This window comes from Palaemon carinicauda, chromosome 9, assembly GCF_036898095.1.
Source record: "Palaemon carinicauda isolate YSFRI2023 chromosome 9, ASM3689809v2, whole genome shotgun sequence".
NCBI classification, from domain to species: Eukaryota; Metazoa; Arthropoda; class Malacostraca; order Decapoda; family Palaemonidae; genus Palaemon; species Palaemon carinicauda.
This window is the reverse complement of record NC_090733.1, coordinates 151247568-151262567: the sequence shown is the minus strand read 5'-3', so window position 1 is coordinate 151262567 and position 15000 is coordinate 151247568. Positions and strand designations below refer to the sequence as shown.

General features: G+C 37.5%; 1 protein-coding gene across 1 annotated transcript in view; it reads right to left on the bottom strand.

Moving 5' to 3' along the window:
- LOC137646697 (kielin/chordin-like protein) overlaps positions 1–15000 on the bottom strand; it is a 191267-nt gene that overhangs the window by 48779 nt on the left and 127488 nt on the right. The window lies entirely within an intron of this gene.

The following is a 15000-nucleotide window of genomic DNA, read 5'->3' as shown; positions in this document are numbered from 1 at the left end:
TTGCTGCTAATTTCAGCGTATTGCAAAATGCAACGACAAGAATATCATTACCTCAATCTGGACCATTGTTGTACCTTTTTAGATATTCTAAAGATAACACTAATTAAATAGAGAATATGTTTGGTTATATATATATACTGTATATATATATATATATATATATATATATATATATATATATATATATATGTATATATATATATATATATGTATATATTATATATATACATATATATGTATACATATTATATATATATATATATATATATATATATATATATATATATATGTGTGTGTGTGTGTGTGTGTGTGTATGTATATATTCACTACAATCATACGTGGGCTCGAACCCTATCAGAGAAAGAATCAGTTTACTTTCAAAGGTGACTAGCAAATCATATACATACATATATATATATATATATATATATATATATATATATATATATATATATATGTGTGTGTGTGTGTGTGTGTGTAAGTGCATCATATTTCTGATTGGGGATACCTTAACGTGGTGAAAAGATTTGTGTATCGCCCTGAGCAGCAACGCTATACTAATCAGGGTCACCCATACTAGGTTAGTTTGCTGTGAGCGACCAGGAACAAAGTTTCCCACCATCACCAATCCGTACTAGCCAGCGTGGTGATGAAAATGGCCAAACCACAAACATTACTAAGGACATGTCTGAGGCCTTTGTCCTATAGTGAACTGGAAACTGCTGTATTTGTTGTTGTTGATGTATGTGTATCATAATAGCTGGATTATATTTTTTGACATGCAATAAATATAAATAACTTTTAGACATGGTTTTGCTTCTCTCTCTCTCTCTCTCTCTCTCTCTCTCTCTCTCTCTCTCTCTCTCTCTCTCTCTCTCTCTCATAAAGTTCATGTATCTGTCAAGAGACAGATGTTCCAATATCGGCACACTATGTAAAGATTGGAGCCAGCAGGCATTATAAAGCAATACATTATACACCAGAAAGAAAAGCTCGCTATATTTCACTTCATGTCATAAATTCTCGGAATATCTGAATCCTCAGAGACACATACGTGGTTTGCTGCCCCGTGCACACGAGAATGCACACTCTTTTGAGCGTTTTATTTTATACAGCAACGCTGTGAATTGCTATAGAATACATTAAAGGTTTAAATCCCGGTCATGAATGGTAGAGGCAAGGGACAGTAAATGGCAAGGAAAGGGTCAGTAAATGGCAAGGAAAGGGTCAGTGAATGGCAAGGAAAGGGACAGTGAATGACAGGGGAAAGGAACAGTGAATGACAGGGGAAAGGGACAGTGAATGGCAAGGAAAGGGACAGTGAATGGCAAGGAAAGGGACAGTGAATGACAGGGGGAAGGGACAGTGAATGGCAGGGGCAAGGGACAGTGAATGGCAAGGAAAGGGACAGTGAATGACAGGGGAAAGGGATAGTGAATGGCAGGGGCAAGGGACAGTGAATGACAGGGGAAAGGGACAGTGAATGGCAGGGCAAGGGACAGTGAATGACAGGGGAAAGGGACAGTGAATGGCAGGGGCAAGGGACATTGAATGACAGGGGAAAGGGACAGTGAATGGCAGGGGCAAGGGACAGTGAATGACAGGGGAAAGGGACAGTGAATGGCAGGGGCAAGGGACAGTGAATGACAGGGGAAAGGGACAGTGAATGGCAGGGGCAAGGGACATTGAATGACAGGGGAAAGGGACAGTGACATTGCCCTATCAAGCAGGACAATGCCCTAGAGACTGACTATATATACAAATGAACAGCGCCCAAGCCCACTCTCCACCCAAGCTAGGACTAAGGAGGGCCAGGCAATGGCTGCGGATGACTCAACAGATAGACCTATAGGCTCCCTCAAACATCTCATCCTTAGCTCACTAGGATGGTGAGGATGCAGCGACCAAAGAAACTAACGAGTTTGAGCCAGACTCCAACCCCTGTCTGGCGTTCACCAGTCAGGGACGTTACTACATCGGCCACCACAACCCCTAGGAATTTATAAATTGCCTCATGATCGACCATCAGTTCAATTGATTTATGTTTCAGATTTTAATTTCATTCCAAAAATCATTAGCAGCCATTGCCAGGCCCTCCTTGGTCCTAGCTTGAGTGGAGAGGGGGCTTGGGCGCTGATCATATCTGTATATGGTCAGTCTCTAGGGCATTGTCCTGCTTGAAAGGGCAATGTCACTATCCCTTGCTTCTGCCATTCATGAGTGGCCTTTAAAAATTTAATTGTTTTATGTGATAAGATATTTTTTATCCAAATTTAATTCCTTAAAATCCGATTTTTCACTTGAATTATACTTTTACAGATTTCAGCGCTGAAGATTTATGTAAAGCGACAAGTTTTCCCATAAAGTTCAAGTTTCACGTTAAAATGTATATAGCCCGTCAGTACCCAAAACTTCCACCATATACCAAAATTTGAAGAACAAATTCTGAAAGATTCTAGGAAGCCGTATCAATAAATTCTCAAAAACATTTTATGGCTTTTGACAAAGAAAACTTATTATCATCTGTTATTCACCAGCCATTGAATGGCAGTGGTTGTGATGGCGTATTTGGTAATGTCCCTGACTGGTGAACGCCAGATTGGGGTTCGAGTCCCGCTCAAACTCGAAGTCGCTGCGACCTTATCATACTAGTGAGCTTAGGATGGGGCGTTTAAGGGAGCCTATAGGTTTATCTGCCGAGTCTTCAGTAGCCATTGTCTGGCTCTCCTTCGTCCTAGCTTGGGTGAAGAGGGGATTGGGTGAAGAGGAGGCTTGGGCGCTGATCAATTGTATATATGGTCAGTCTCTAGGGCATTGTCCTGCTCGACAGGGCAATGTCACTGTCCCTTTCCCCTGTCATTCACTGTCCCTTTCCCTGCCATTCACAATCCCTTGCCCCTGCCATTCACTGTCCCTTGGCCCTGCCATTCACTGTCCCTTGCCCCTGTCATTCACTGTCCCTTTCCCCTGCCATTCACTGTCCCTTGCACCTGCCATTCATTGTCCCTTGCCCCTGCCATTCACTGTCCCTTGGCCCTGCCATTCACTCTCCCTTTCCCTGCCATTCACTCTCCCTTTCCCCTGCCATTCACTGTCCCTTGCCCCTGCCATTCACTGTCCCTTTCCCCTACCATTCAATGTCCCTTGCCCCTGCCAGTCACTGTCCCTTTCCCCTGCCATTCACTGTCCCTTGCCCCTGCCATTCACTGTCCCTTTCCCCTGCCATTCACTGTCCCTTGCCCCTGCCAGTCACTGTCCCTTTCCCCTGCCATTCACTCTCCCTTTCCCTGCCATTCACTCTCCCTTTCCCCTGCCATTCACTGTCCCTTGCCCCTGCCATTCACTGTCCCTTTCCCCTGCCATTCAATGTCCCTTGCCCCTGCCAGTCACTGTCCCTTTCCCCTGCCATTCACTGTCCCTTGCCCCTGCCAGTCACTGTCCCTTTCCCCTGCCATTCACTGTCCCTTTCCCCTGCCATTCACTGTCCCTTTCCCCTGCCATTCACTGTCCCTTGCCCTGCCATTCACTGTCTCTTGCCCCTGCCATTCACTGTCCCTTTCCCCAGCCATTCACTGTCCCTTTCCCCTGCCATTCACTGTCCCTTTCCCCTGCCATTCACTGTCCCTTTCCCCTGCCATTCACTGTCTCTTGCCCCTGCCAGTCACTGTCCCTTTCCCCTGCCATTCACTGTCTCTTGCCCCTGCCATTCACTGTCCCTTTCCCCAGCCATTCACTGTCCCTTTCCCCAGCCATTCACTGTCTCTTGCCCCTGCCATTCACTGTCCCTTGCCCCTTCCATTCATGGACGGCCTTTAAATGAATAAAAAGACGAGAACGATAGAAATATAAAATTATGAAATCGCATAAAAATCAACTCGTAAGGTTCAGATCATATTCCAATTCTGGAAATTCGGAATCGATTCTGCCGGCGACTTGTCATTTGCTTCCAGGCACGAATTCCTGGCGCAGACACTTCCAGCGAATGGACCAAGTACTAAAAATAGTCGAAGCCTTAATTACCTGTCTAAACCTTCGCACCTTTAAATAACCCGGAATTAGTTATATCTAATATTTTCGCCAGAAAATGTAGTGGCAATGCTGTCGAAAGTAATCTTGCTAGAATATAATGAAACCATATTTTTTTCGTAGAAGAAACTTTTGTGCATGTTATTTCAAGGCACAGTGGTCTCTCACTTAATCATATAAATGTTGGGTCCTTTACATTTTAGAAATTTAGATCTCCTTTGTTCGCTTGCGAGAAAATATTTCGAGGTGGGTTTTTTTTTTTTTTTCATTCCGTTCTGATATGTATGTATATATAAATATAGAATTATATATACCACACTATATATATAGAAATAATTGAATAAATAAATAATTCTAATATATATATACATAGATAGTACATAATCTTTATATATATACACATATATAGAAAATACATATATATTTTCATGTATAAAATATACTCTCTCTCTCTCTCTCTCTCTCTCTCTCTCTCTCTCTCTCTCTCTCTCTCTCTCTCTCTCTCTCTCTCTCTCTCTCTCTCTCTCTCTCTCTATATATATATATATATATATATATATATATATATGTATGAGTGTGTGTGTACGCGTGCACCTTTGTCTTTAAAGGGGGGGGGGGTTAAAACTGACATAGTTAAACTAAACCTCCCATCACATAATAATTAATAATTTTTACGTGTTTACATATTTATCAAAATCGTAATTATGCTTTCCTGAAATTTCTCAAATCGGGGTTAAAACCTTATTTTGTTACAATATCACAAAGACCTTAGAAAAAAAAGTAATAACTGTTCTCATGAGCACCATCTTTGTGAGGTAATTTCATATTTTCCCTTAACTTTCATAAGAAAATTCGCTTAACGCTAACTTCAGCAGAGTGACACTTAACGTAAACGAACACGAAGTTTAGAAGAATTCTCGGAAAAAGATTTTCCTTGTCTTAGTAAAAAAGCGTCTTTTGAAAGTTAAGTTTTCTTAGCGATTTTCAAAAGGTTTGCTCGGATTACTCTGAAAAAGAATCAAACCAAGGTTAACTCTTTCCCGAAATCCTTTTATTTTTTTTTTTTGTTATTCCTTCTACTTATTTTCTTTTCATTCACTAATTATTATCATTATTATTATTATTATTATTATTATTATTATTATTATTATTATTATTATTATTATTGTTACTATTACTATTATTATCATTACTTCCTAAGCTACAAGCCTAGTTGGAAAATCAAGATGCAAAAAGCCCAGGGCCCCAATAGGGAAAATAGCCCAGTGAGGAAAGGAAACAAGGAAAAATAAAATATTTCAAGAACAGTAAGAACATTAAAATAAATATTTCCTATATAAACTATAAAAACTTTAACAAAACAAGAGGAAGAGAAAGTAGATAGAATAGTGTGCCCGAGTGTAAACTCAAGCAAGAGAACTCTAACCCAAGATAGTGGAAGACCATGGTATAGAGGCTATGGCACTGCCCAAGATTAGAGAACAATGGCTTGATTTTGGAGTTTCCTTCTCCTAGAAGAGCTGCTTACCATAGCTAAAGAGGCTCTTCCACCATTAACAAGAGAAAAGAAGCCACTGAACAATTACAGTGCAGAGGTCAACCCCTTGGGTGAAGCAGAATTGTTTGGTAATCTCAGTGTGGTCAGGTGTATGAGGACAGACGAAAATCTGTAAGGAATAGGCCAGACTATTCGGTGTATATGTAAGGAAAGGGAAAGTGAACCGTGACCAGAGAGAAGGATCCAATGTAGTACTGTCTGGCCAGTCAAAGGACCCCATGACTCTCTCGCAGTAGTATCTCAACGGGTGACTAGAGCCCTGGCCACCCTACTACCTACAAATTGAAAGCGTTATTTTCCAGTTTCATAATCGGGAAAACAATCATCAAAATTGAAATGAGTTACGTACTAAGAATTTTTGTTAGTATCATCATTTAAATATTTCCACCCAGGTCCTGAGAGGGGTGCAAGTTTTCCGAATTTCTGACCTCTTAATAGTTAGTACGGATACACGCTACCAATCACAGGTTACAGCATGGTTACGCGCTACCAATCCCAGGTCACAGCATGGTTACGCGCTACCAATCCCAGGTCACAGCATGGTTACGCGCTACCAATCCCAGGTCACAGCATGGTTACGCGCTACCAATCCCAGGTCACAGCATGGTTACGCGCTACCAATCCCAGGTCACAGCATGGTTACGCGCTACCAATCCCAGGTCACAGCATGGTTACGCGCTACCAATCCCAGGTCACAGCATGGTTACGCGCTACCAATCCCAGGTCACAGCATGGTTACGCGCTACCAATCCCAGGTCACAGCATGGTTACGCGCTACCAATCCCTGGTCACTGCATGGTTACGCGCTACCAATCCCAGGTCACAGCATGGTTACGCGCTACCAATCCCAGGTCACAGCATGGTTACGCGCTACCAATCCCAGGTCACAGCATGGTTACGCGCTACCAATCCCAGGTCACAGCATGGTTACGCGCTACCAATCCCAGGTCACAGCATGGTTACACGCTACCAATCACTGGTCACTGCATGGTTACACGCTACCAATCACATGTTACAGCATGGTTACGCGCTACCAATCCCAGGTTACAGTACTGATACACTCTACAAATCACAGGTTACAGCATGGTTATACTCTATCAATCACAGGTTATAGTACGGATACACTATATCAATTACAGGTTACATCATGGCTACACTCTACCAATCACAGGTTACAATATGGTTACCAATCACAGGTATCACTGAGCAACAACCTCTTTTTTAATCTAACGTCAATAAAATGATATTTACGCCTATCTATCTTCTCTAACTTCATATCTTCGTGATACAAGCCAAAAAAAAAAAAAAAAAAAAAAAAAAAAATTCATCTTAACACTCTGGCATCAAGCCACCACCCAACATTTCGATAAATCCACCACTTACCCAAACAGCAACCCCCCCCCCCCGAGGAAAAAAAAAATTCATTTTCATAACGGCACCATATGGAAAAGTTGCCTTTCGCCACTTCCCTGGATTATTCAGCTGCAACGATCCGACAAGGGTATTGCTTCTCACTCTCTCCTTATTTTCCCTTTTCCTCCAGGAGAAAATATAGAAACCTTTTCCACACAGGGTTGTGTATCTCGAGACAAAACCTTCTTCAGCCTGTAGACAACTTTGTGCGAATTATAGATGGTGCTATTGCATCAAGCTTGGTTCAATTTTCACTATTTGATACCTTTGTCTGATTCGTATTCATCCGCACACTGCTGATATCTAACGAAGGGGAAACAAAGGAGTCAGGGGTAGACGTCCCCTTTCACTCCGGTTCTGTATTTATGGACGGTGTTGCACAGACTATGCAAACATTACAAATTGCCCAAGTATTGTTACGTTAATCTTATTCAGTTACTTCCTTTGGTGGAAAATATTCTTAGGACTTAACTGTATTTAAAAATACTAAGTGGTGAAAGGGTTTGTGGATCGCCATGATCAGCAAAGCTATACTAGTCAGGGCCCCCCAAACTAGGTTGGTTTGCTGAGAGCAATTAGACTAAAGTCTCCCACCATCACCAATCAGCAGTGGGCAGTATCGTGATGGAATGTGAATAAGGACATGTTTGAGAATTTTTTTCTTGTAGTGGTCTAAAAACGGTTGTATTTGTTGTCGTTGCTGCATATATATATATATATATATATATATATATATATATATATATATATATATATATATATATACAGTATGTATATATATATATATATATATATATATATATATATATATATACAGTATGTATACATATACACATAAATATACAGTATATATATATATATACACACACACACATATATATATATATATATATATATATATATATATATACTGTATATACATAAATATATATATATTAATTTCTACTTTAAGCCTAAGAAATGACATTAACAACTTCGAAAATGTACCAGCCTTTGACATGCACGCCAACCCCGCCCCACCCCCTCTCTCGCTTTTACTTCAGCAGCCAATAAAAGACTTAGCAGCAGCGCCTTCCTTGTTGATACAACACTTCGGAAAAACCAACAATGGCTCTCACTAATGCAATGAAGTGCCTCGTCTTTTCCCAACACTAGAAAAGGTTATTACCTGAAACAACATTCAAACGCAGTAGAGAAAACAAGACGTTTGAGAGCGAAGGCGGAGTCTTCCTTCGTCACCATTTCAGGGATGAAATATCGAGATCGTTGGTTCAAAAATACAATTTTTCTTTCCAGGCACCAATAGAAGCAATCAGCACTTTATTCTCTTCCTCATGAAGTCATTTCAGAGTTATTCAACAGCCAAACTTCAATTACTAATACTACTACTGCTTCTGGAAATCGTATAAAATGTAATATTTATTTTTTTCTTTTGAATTATAAGATATATATATATATATATATATATATATACATATATATAAATATATATATATATATATATATATATATATATATATATAAATATATGTGAACATGTATCACAAGCACACGTGATTTCAATCAATGTAAATATCACCCACGAATGGCATTTAATACCGAATTCTATCTTGGGAATATATATCCACTTGGAATTCATTTTATGGTAACAGCTTCTGGCCGGGTGGAGATTCGAACCTGTGCGTCTGGAAACCATGTCTACAGTGACTCTACCGAGTGAGCTATCAATATATCTCTATCTATCTATCTATCTATCTATCTATTTATATATATATATATTTATATATATATATATATATATATATATATATATATCCTCCTACACCTTTTGACGCAAAGTGCCTTGTTTAGATTTCGCCAGTCGTCTCTATCTTGAGCTTTTAATTTAATACTTATCCATTCATCTCCTGCTTCACGCTTCATAGTCCTCAGCAATGTAGGCTTGGGTCTTCCAGCTCTTCTCGTACCTAGTGGAGCCCAGTTAAATGTTTGGTGAACTAATCTCTCTTGAGGATTGCAAAGAGTATGCCAAAACCATATCCATCTACCCTTCACTATAATCTCATCCACATATGACACTCGGGTAATCTCTCTTATAGTTGCATTTCTAATCCTGTCCTGCCATTTAAATCCCAATATTCTTCTGAGAGCTTTGATCTCAAATCTCCAAAATCTGTTGGATATTGTTTCATTGTCATACCACAACTCATGTTCATACAGTAACACCGATCTCATAAAACTGATATATAGTCTGGTTTTTATATGTAGTTTCAGGCGATTTGATTCGCAAATTTTAATTAAATTTGTAATTATCTGATTTGCTTTTTACAATCGTTAACTAAACTCCAATTCTAAAGACCCTGTATTAGATATAGTTTGTAAATATTTAAATGATTCTACCTCGCTAATCATTTCTTCTTCCAATGATATTTCATCTGCCATTGCATATTCTGTTCTCATTATCTGTCTTTCTTCTATTTATCTTGAGCACAACCTCATGTGATATTTCATGCACTCTGGTAAGAAAGCATTGCAAATCCTGTGGTGTTCTGCTAACAAGGACAGCATCATCAGCATACTCTAGGTCAGCTAATTTCCTATTACCAATCCAGTCCAATCCTTCTCCACCATCTCCAACTGTTCTACGCATTACAAAATTCATGAGTGAAAACACACTCACACACGCACACACACACTCACACCCACGCGCGCGCGCACACACATACACACACATATATACATATATATGTATATATTTATATATAAACATACATATATATGCATACATATGTGTACATATATATATATATATATATATATATGTATGTATATAAGTACATATATATGCATACATATGTGTACATATATGTGTATGTATATATATATATATATATATATATTTATATATATATATATATATATATATAATTAATGAGAGAGAGAGAGAGAGAGAGAGAGAGAGAGAGAGAGAGAGAGAGAGAGAGAGAGAGAGAGAGAGAGAGAGAGAGAGAGCTAATATTCAAAATGTATTCTCCCCAGAAACAGAGAGATACCCTTTTCTTAAGAAGGATCCCCTTTATTACAGAAGGTGAAAGTTTACTGGCAAAGCATCCCTTAAGAAAAGGGGAGGGGCGTCGATTGGGTGGGTTTCGCCCCTTCACCCCCCTCCCCGGCATTCAAAAAGTAACTTGGGGAAGGGGTAGTATTTCCTCTTTAAGGAAAGAGATTATACCGAGATAGAATAATATTCCTCTTGAGGAAAGAAATAATTGGTTTTGTCATTTTCATCTGCATATGTAAATAACATTCTCAGACAATAAATATTCTCTCTCTCTCTCTCTCTCTCTCTCTCTCTCTCTCTCTCTCTCTCTCTCTCCTAATTAATACTAGCGCCTTTCCTTAATTACGCCATTCTATGGGCGTTCCATCGTTAATAATTAGTCTGGGCATGATCTAGAACTTAATATAATATAAAAAATATTAACTTCTTTTTAACATATCAGTAAATATCATTACGAGGTGATAGAAGAAGAATTTTAATACGAGGTGATAGACAAAGAATATCAATACGAGGTGATAGAAGAATACGACGTAAATAATACACGGGTTACAAATGATTCTGTATCATTATAAATAATTTCATGTTCTTTAACAAAAGCTAAAGTCATAAAAGGAACGGTTGAAAATAAGTAATAAACTAACGACCAATGATATATTCGTATTCCCTAACAAAATGCAAACGCAAAAATAAAAGAGGAAAATTTATAAAACATAAATGTAATACTGAAATTACACGTTTTATTTTCTATCTAAAAACACAAACAAGTTCAATAAAAAAGGTTAATAAAAAACATAAAAAAATAAATAAACAAATACAATAAAAATAGAAAAAAAAAAAAAACGATAAAACCCAAACAGAAATTTTCCTCGGCCCCTGAAATGAATAGTCCCTATTTTCAGGTGAGCTTGCGTGAGATCACAGCCATTTTTGTTTTCTCTTTTTTTTTTTTTTCCGAGACACCTGAGCGAAAATACCTAGTTTGAACTGGTCTCCCGAATTCTGCAAAGGAGCGCATAAGTATAAGAGACCTTTTGAAAGGACGCGGGCAATTCAAAATGATTCCCTTGTAAATAAGAAAAGCTTTCGTTTCTCAAAGGCGTTACGCTCTTGTGAGGCTGAGAGTGGATGCAGGGAGAAAGGAGACGAGGAACTGAATGCTGATAAAAGCGTGCACTTCAAAAACGAGAGAGAGAGAGAGAGAGAGAGAGAGAGAGAGAGAGAGATCTTTATATTGTACTCCAGAGACAAGGGCAGGGACATAAACAAACCTCGAATATGATAACTGATACTGAAAGAGAGAGAGAGAGAGAGAGAGAGAGAGAGAGAGAGAGAGAGAGATCTATTTATATTGTACTCCAGAGACATAAACAAACGTCGAATATGATAACTGATACCGAGAGAGAGAGAGAGAGAGAGAGAGAGAGAGAGACTGCAATAACGCCATTGATTAACACCATGGAGTAAATGAATATGCAGTTTTGTAAACCTATCAGCCAGATTTAGTGACCAACTCCAAACATGGAAACATCAAAATTCTAGAATTTTCTCCTTGCCAAATGCATGCAATAAACTGTAATTTTGTTCAAAATCATGTAGGCGAGTTATAGACATAATGAGGCTCCTATGTGAACCAATAATATTAGTGTTGGCATCGCATTGGTAGATAAGTGGTTTACGTTTGAATTGGGAAAATTTCACAAGATGTGAAATCCGGATCCAAATGAGAATGTTGTGAGAATGTTGTTAAAAAGTTTTAATTGCACGATGTTAAATTGGTTCCATTTACTGACATTGCTGGTATATCATAAGATGTAAACCTTCACATATCATTAGTAGAAATATGCTAAAAACAGAACACTAATCTATATTAATTCACTAATACGGGGTGAAACTGCTCGTGCCCTCATAATAAACTAAACATTAATATTTTATACTATAGTCAATTATTTTTAGTGAGGTAGATCTGCACCGCTCGCTGGGGTGCCATTTTAGCTCGGAAAAGTTTCCTGATCGCTGATTGGTTAAACAAGATAATTCTAACCAATCAGCGATCAGGAAACTTTTCCGAGCTAAAAGGGCACCGTTGCGAGTATGTGCAAATGCGTCTCATTAAAAAAAAATTCAGTATAGTATTGATAGGTACATATAATGCTACTCTGAAAATCATTCTCATTAAAGCAGTATTTATGGGTAAAGCTGCAAGTATTCTACCAAACGCTATCATGTTAAATCAGCATTTGGTGTTTTTAATCTCTTTACTAGTGTACCCGATCCGTAAAAAATGACGTCTAAATATTTAGATAGATACACACACACAAGTACACAGAAAGATATTCAACCCTTCCCAACACTCCGGTTTCCTAATTAAAACCCGATGGTTAGGTAATTTGTGGGAGAACATGGTTTCCGAGTGTAACTTACGGAGACCACTTCTTACCGAGGTATGACAGGAAAATACAGATGCGCGCGCGCGCACACACACACACACACATATATATATATATATATATAAATAAATATATATATATATATATATATATATATAGACGAATACTTGCTCTTTATCAATACTCCAAATCACATAAAAATTTATACGAAACCATTATAAAAGACTAAAATTACGGATATAGTGACAAACGGACCTAAAAAAAACAAAACAGCATTTGTAGTCGCAAATACACGGCACGTAAAATTCTCAATTCAAACGAAGCAATGAAAGTGAAAAGTTTCCATTCCAATGTTCAAATATATTTACTGCCATCGCCACATTCAAATAAAAGATGGAATCCCGAAAGCAAACGTACACACAAACAGGATAAAAAAAACCAGGAAACTTAATGAGCTTGTTTACCGAGACGTGATCACAAAATATTCGCTGTGTGTAATTACACCACAACGTTTGTTAATGATATTCATCGCTCCCTTGATCATTTCACGGATGGCTTTCCGTAGGTGATTAATTCGCTAATTTCATGCGAATAATGTATCAAACAATTGCCTACAATTTGCAGATTTCCTATGGTATCAGAAAAACAATGCTGAACCTATAAATGTGTTGTATTTTATAGTGTTTGAGGATTGTTTTCTAAAAAGAATTGATTATCTAAATTACCACTGTACAAGCCTCCTGCCTACTACTTTTGGTAACGTGTTTGCCTAGTATTCGAATGGCGGCAGATCGATCCCAGCCCAGGACCGTGAGTTAAAGCTGTTTACTGGGGAGGCCACTACTGTGGTTAGGCACCACACTAGGCGGTTGGGCTTACCCGGCTGACGTTCTGGTGAGCATCTATTTTGATGAAACCGATAAATGATTAACAAAAAACGGATTGGATAAATGATTTTTTCAATCAATCAACGTATTGACTTATATATGAATAAAAACCACTTGAATAAATAAATATCAAATACTAAAAAATAAGTTCCAATATCTGATTTATATAATATCGATTTGGAAATTGATGAGATATGAATACAATTGAGGATTTCTAGATTAAATTCAATATGCCCTTCGTTTGGCATTGCTATTCAATTACCGATGGTTGAGAATTTGTATTTCTTATATTCATTTTTTATCAGATACAGTGCCTTAACAAATTGGTCCAGTTGTTAATTCCCTATCATACACTAATGTATGTTTATTATTTTCTTTTAGTTTCGTTTAAATTATTATTATTATTATTATTATTATTATTATTATTATTATTATCATTATTAGATAAGCTACAACCTTAGTTGGAAAAGCAGGATGTTATAAGGGCTCCAACAGGTAAAAAATAGCCTAGTGAGGAAAGAAAATAAGGTTTAACAAACTATAAGAGAAGTAATGAACAATTAAAATAACATATTTTAAGAAGAGTAACCACATTAAAATAGATCTTTCATAAATAAACTATAAAAAAAAAAATACTTATTTCAGCCTGTTCACCATAAAAAACATACGCTGCAAGTTTGAACTTTTGAAGTTCTACCGATTCAACTGATGATTAGGATGATCATACCACAGCTTGAGAGAGAGCTGGAATAAATCAAACCATTGTTCTCTAGTCTTGGGTAGTACCATAGCCTCTGTTACCATGGTCTTCCACTGTCTTGGGTTAGAGTTCTCTTGCTTGTGGGTACACTCGGACACACTATTCTATCTTATTCCTCTTCCTCTTGTTTTGTTAACAGTTTTTATAGTTTATATAGGAGATATTCATTTTAATGTTGTTACTGTTCTTAAGATATTTAATTTTTTCCTTGTATCCTTTCCTCACTGGGCTGTTTTCCCTGTTGGAGTCCCTGGGCTTATAGCATCCTGCTTTTGCAACTAGGATTGTAGCTTAGCAAGTAATAATAATAATAATGATGATGATAATAATAATAATAATAATAATAATGATGATGATGATGATGATGATAATAATAATAATAATAATAATAATAATAATAATAATAATAAAAATAAAGCATGTTGACTTACATCTTTATCATGCAGTCCTGCATACTTCTTATACATCATCACTTGCAAATATCTAAGTACAAGTAAAGTAGACTACTTTATGCTAAATATTATGTGACTAGATTTTACTCATTTGTGTCTCATGACTCGGCGCTGGGGCCTGGGAGACCAATGTGAATGGAGGAACAGTAGAATGCTAAAAAGTGAGTGCAACTAAGTACCTAAAGGACACTGCAAACACCATTTTAATATGATAAACTAATAGCGCATCCACCAACAACAACCCCCCCCCCCCAATTGTTACATATTTATGTACTTTCATAGCATTATGAAATATCATTATTGAAATTTATTTACTACATTTGAATAACCGTTCTATATTAATACAAATTCTACTATTAGTGAACAGTGGGCTATGAAATCATTGAAATCTATTTTATACATTTGAATAATAATTATAAACTGATATAAATTCTACTTTTGAATTTGGATAATTTA